We start from the raw sequence: 6,000 nt of genomic DNA, 5'->3' as shown, positions 1-6,000 counted from the left end.
TTATCATAGATTCTCTGGAAACATAATTCTATTGATTCGACTTTTAAAAGTTTTTCAAAGTTGTTTTTCTTTACTATGGTATCCCTAAATAAATTGTTTTCCTGTTTCTGCTGACCTCTTTCTGCATTAGTTTGTACAAGATGAGATTCTCTGCAATTATCTCTTTCATAATTTCTACCAATAATATTTTATCATATTATATACCAGAATTTATTGCTTTTCTTTTTCCTTTTACTTCTATCTTTAAGATTAAGATGTTTATGTTGCTTATGACTATTCCTCTCTCAATATTATCATCCTTCTTAAACTTCTTCCATTAAACTCCTTCCTTGTTTATTTTCCTGTTGAATCTGTCATGTTTTTACATCATTATGGTTATGTTTGTGTATCCAATATGCAGATACTGGATGTAAAATTCTCCTCTGCTATCTATAATCATATAAATTACATTTATCCTATGCTATAAAATAAACAGCCCTTGTATCCATATTTGTCCAGTATAGTTTATCACATTCAAAATTAACAATAACTAGAATTCTTGGAGTGACTGTTTCTCTTAGAAACCTCCACTCTGAGCATACCAATATCCCCAGATAAGTACACTGTTTACCCCTGCCAAGGTAGACTTAAATCAGCATTTTTTTTTTCCTCAGGAAAAAAACCTCACACACCATACATTCGGTTAACAAGTACAATACAATACAATCTTACAATAGAATGATAGATTTAAAGCTGGAAGAGACCTTCAAGGCCAATGAGTCCAACCCTCTAATTTTATGCTAAAACTGAGTCACAGAGCAGTTAAGTGACCTATTTGGGGAAACACAATTATGAAGTGTGTGAAATGGGATTATGATTCAATTCTTCCCAAATTGAAGACCATCACTTTATTCAGTGTTTAAATCCAATTTTTTCTGCCTGCCTTTATAGTTTCTCTACCATCTGTCACTAACCTAAATTTCTGGCTTTTATTATATTATTATCTTATTAAGCTCCTCAGGGTACTCTGTCCTCTAGTCAAACTCATCTAGACTTCATGGTCCATTTTCTTACACCTTCACACTTGTTTATTTCCTTGAATGTCCTATATTCTCTTATGGAACTCCAACATATTTTTTATTCATTCATTCATTTATTTTTCTTACAATTTATTTTAATATCCATGTCTTTCACCTGTTGGGTAAAGCCAAAACTGTATGGCCAGGTTTAAGTTAAAAATAAATACATTTGTTTAAAAAATTATCTTTCATAAAGTAAATTAACATTGTGACAATAAGGTACCATCCTCCACTCTGAAGGGATGAGCAAAACTTCTACATATGTTTTAAAGTTAAACTCAAATACTAGGTTTTTTTGTATTTGTTTTGTTTTGTTTTTTTACAAAGCTTTCTCTGCTCTTCTCACTGAATTTCACATAGCACTTCGATAGTAAATAGTAGATAGATAGATACATTAGACAGATAATGTATCTATCTTGTAATATATTTTACAATTGTCTATTTTAGTTTTCTAGTACCTCTGATATGGAATTATAAACTCCATGAGGACAGGAACCATCTCTTACCAAAACTTCACATCTCCCACAGCGCCTAGCAAAGTATCCTGCTTACAATATACTCTCTGAGTTTATCTCTTTCTGCTTATCTTTCATGGTCTCTCTCATCTCTCTTTTGATTTTATTTCTTTTGGATTTGTTTCTCTCTTCTTTCTTTTGAGATTGTGTCTCCCAGAAATATGTGTAGAAGAATTGCACACGTTTAACATATATTGGATTACTGGTAGTTTAGGGGAGGATGTGGGGGGAGGGAGGAAAAAATTTGGAACCCAAGATTTTGCAAGAGTGAATGTTGAAAATTATGCATACATTTTAAAAATAAAAAGCTTTAAATTTAAAAAAAAGAGAGAGAGAGGTTGTGTTTTCCTATCTCAAGAAAGTTTGAAGTGGAGTGGTCATTCATGAGCTCTACCCCACTGCTGCTGGCATAGAAGCTTTCATCTGCTCCATTTCTGACCTGAAATGTTGGTCCCTCCTTCATAGCCAAGGGTTTATCATATTTATGCTGGACTTTGTGTGGACTGACTGGCTTTAATGCTACTTTATAAGTTTAGAACGTCTAAAGTCAAGTGATGACTTATCTTAGTCTCCCCAACAGTAGGAATAAGGACATGCACCCCACACCCAATATATTTACATACATTTAATATTAACCAATGTTATTTGTCTATTGATGGATTGACCAATTTGAGGTTGGACTAGCTACTATAAAACTGATAATGAATTTTTCATCTGAGGCAAATAATAAATCATGTAAAAAGTTTCAATTTGCATAGGAGGAGGAAGTACCTAAACTAATTCATCTTTCAAAGTAAAAAAAGAGTTAAATAAAGCCTTCAGCCTATAACAAGCCTTAGCACTCAAATTTTGCCTGGTGATTATCATTGGCTAGCATTGTTTCTTAATCCAGAATAGTCATATCTGGTTCTCTATTTGAGTGGCTTAGACGCCAAAATGCTGGACTGCCACCTTCTGCTGGAAGAAATAACAGATGTCCTAACTAGATCAATAAACACAACCAAACAAAATGAATCTACCTCTTTTTTATGGACCTCAATTTCTTTATGTGTAGAATGGAAAGGTTTGACTCTACTCTTCCAATTCTAAATCTATTTTCTTGCAATCACTTCATTCTGTTGAATAATATTTCTGCTTCCTCTAAAAAGAGGGGAAGAAGAAGAGAAAAAGGTTACTTGTAATGTTCTCTTCTCTAAAGTGTAATGTTCTCTTCTCTAAAGTGTAATGTTCTCTGGGAGCAGATTTCTTGGGGAGCTTCTGGAGGCAGCCTTAGTTTCAATTCAGTTCAATAATCCCAAATGCAGCCAGGAGTTAAAGTCCTTCAAAATCCTGAATCTTTTCCTAGGCCCGGTTAGCTTTCTTAGAGGCCTATCTCTCTCCTTGGTTCCTAGAGCTCTCTCCAAATGTCTCCAAATCCAAAGGTTTTTCCTCCAGCCAGCTTCAGCCTCTTGTCCTCCTAATGTCTCCAGCCAGCACAAAGGTGGAAGTTGGAATGAATGGATATGTATGAACTCCTCCTCCCAGAGAGTGGGCTCGTGGGTTTCTGTGAGCTTGTGAATCTCCTGGAAGTCCATGAGTGGGCTTTTCCTTTCCTCCTTATATATGCTCTCAAAAGTGTGAAGTCTAATGTGTGAACTAAGGTATGAACTCCTTTAAAGGTGTGAACTAATACCTTGTTTCAAGTTCTGGCCCATAACAGTTACTGAGAGGAGAATTTGAAGACTTGAAAGACAAGTTTCCTAATTTTCCCTAGGCCAATTCACCAGGGGACTGAGAATGGTTTTATATAATCCAGTGACACGATCCAGAAATCAATCCAAAGCATTTTTTTTTAACCCTACTTGTGATTTAATTGATATTGGGAACTCCAGATGAAGAAACTCCCTCTACCAATGCAGATTAGGTATCTGTTGTGTAATATATAGCCTTATAGATCTATCAAAAAAACTGAGAAATCACACAATCTGTATGAGGTGGGACTTGAACACAAATCTTTCTGATTATGAGCTTAGTTCCCTATGGAACACTACCTCTAGAGTCCAAACCATGTGTTTCATTGATAGCAATCTAATGGCCTGATTTCAATGACTTTTTATACTTTTTCTGGAGCTTTTCTGGCTACTAGAACCTGAAAAGTAAGGCAGCTAGGTATTTCAGTGAATAGAGCACTGGGCCTGGAGTCAGGAAAACCTAAGTTCAAATCCAGCGTCAGACACTTACTAGCTGGATGACCCTGGGCAAATCACTTAACTCTGTTTGCTTTAATTTACTGCAGAAGAAAATGTCAAACCACTCCAATATCCTTGCAAGGAAAATCCCGTAAACAGTATGGTACATGGTGCCATACAAGTGCTTGAGGTAGGGCCTGAGAACATGGTATCATTGACTAGGATCTTGGGAATGACTTGTTTATGAGCCAAAATTGTGTTCCTGTCCACTAATCTACTTGGGCCTACCTTGATTTTTGTTGTTTAGTCATTTTCATGTGTCTAACTCTTCATGGCCCCATTTGAGGTTTTCTTGGCAAAGACACTGGAGTAGTTTATCATTTCCTTCTCCAGCTCATAGACAAACAGGGTTAAGTGACTTTCCCAGGGTCACATAACTACTGTCCAAGGCCAGATTTAAACTCAGGGCTTCCTGACTCCAGACCTCCATCATGCTTGTAATGCCCCAATGATGCCAGTCTCTCCAGCTCCCAACAGTGCATACACATAAATAGGCTCTGTGCTTTGGCAGCAAAAGAGAGAGAAAGGAGAGTGGGGAAGTTAACTTGGAGAAAGGTGTTCTCATTCTGGAGGATGTTCTTCCACAGCATTTACTTATTCTAAAAGTTCTGGACACTTGGAACTCATACTTAGAATGTTGAGGTAGGGTTTCAGAACAAACAGTGAAGATGAGAACCTTTCTCATCCTAAATCACACATACCCAGAGGCAGTACTTGGTCCCAGAGCAAAACGACAGATGCCCCAGAAGGAACACGGAACTTAGATGCTACTCTGGAAGTTAGTGGGTAAGAGAAGAGGCACAGAAACATGTCCACATGACATGTTCCCACATGGGGAACTTTTTCCTCTAGAAATCTAGATAGCTTAGTTAAGAATGCACTCAAAAGGTTTTGTTGCTTCATATGCATAGGAAAGACCAGGATCATAGCTTGGCAGGGAATGATAGCTTTACCTCCTGGGCTTAATTTTACTTTATGCTTTTCTACCTCACACTCATGTTCATAGAAGAGCAGAAGAGTTTCAGAATTGGGAAATCTGGGCCTTTAAATTCTGAAGGCCCTTGGCAGTTTGTTGGTGGGGAAGCCAGTTGTAGTCTGACCATCTGAAATTAAGTAGAGACCCACTGGAAGTTAGAGCATCATCTCTGATCAAGACATAGTATATAATTCAGAAATAAATAAAATTGAGAGCTAGCTTTATGAAAAAAATAATAAAATAGATAAACCATTGGTTAATTTGATTTTTAAAAAAGGAAGGAAGCAAATCAAATTACCAGTATCAAAAATGAAAAAGCTGAATTCACTACCAATGAAGAGGAAATTAAACTATTTTGCTCAATTATATACCAATAAATCTGCTAAATGAAATGAATGAATAATTGCAAAAAATATAAATTGCCAAGATTAACAGAAGAGGAAATAGACTACTTGAACAATCAAACAATGAACTCCATAAGAAAATATCCTCAGGGCCAGATGGATTCACAAGTGAATTCTACCAAACATTTTAAGAAGAACATTTAATTCCAATACAATATAAACTACTGGGGAAAACAGGTGAAAAATCAGTTCTACCAAAGTTCCTTTTATGACAACAATATAGTGCTGAAACCTAAATCAGAAGACCCAACACAGAGAAAGGAAACTATAGACCAATTTCCCTAATGAATATTGATGCAGAAAATTTTAAATAAAATATCAGCAAGGAGATTACAACAATATATCACAAGGATTGTACACCATGACATGGTGAGATTTTTACCAGAATTGTAGAATGGGTTCATTGTTAGTAAAACTATCAACATAATTGACCATATCAATAACAAAACCAAGAGAAATCATATGATTATTTCAACAGATACAGAAAAATTTTTTGGCATAACATAGCACCAATTTCTACTAAAAAACACCAGAAAGCTTAGGAATAAATGGAGCTTTCTTTAAAATGATAACTAATACTTATCTGTAATGGGACTAAGTTAGAAGCCTACCCAGTAAGAATAGGAATGAAACAAGGATGGTCATTAACGCCCCTATTATTCAATATTGCATTAGAAATGATAGCAATAACTGGGTTTGTATCCCAAAGAGATCTTAAAGAAGGGAAAGGGACTTGTATGTGCAAGAATGTTTGTGGCAGCCCTCTTTGTGGTGGCCAGAAACTGGAAACTACGTGGATGCCCATCAATTGGAGACTGG

Source organism: Sminthopsis crassicaudata, chromosome 2 (assembly GCF_048593235.1).
Source record: "Sminthopsis crassicaudata isolate SCR6 chromosome 2, ASM4859323v1, whole genome shotgun sequence".
Classification (NCBI taxonomy): domain Eukaryota; kingdom Metazoa; phylum Chordata; class Mammalia; order Dasyuromorphia; family Dasyuridae; genus Sminthopsis; species Sminthopsis crassicaudata.
This window is presented reverse-complemented; position numbering follows the sequence as displayed.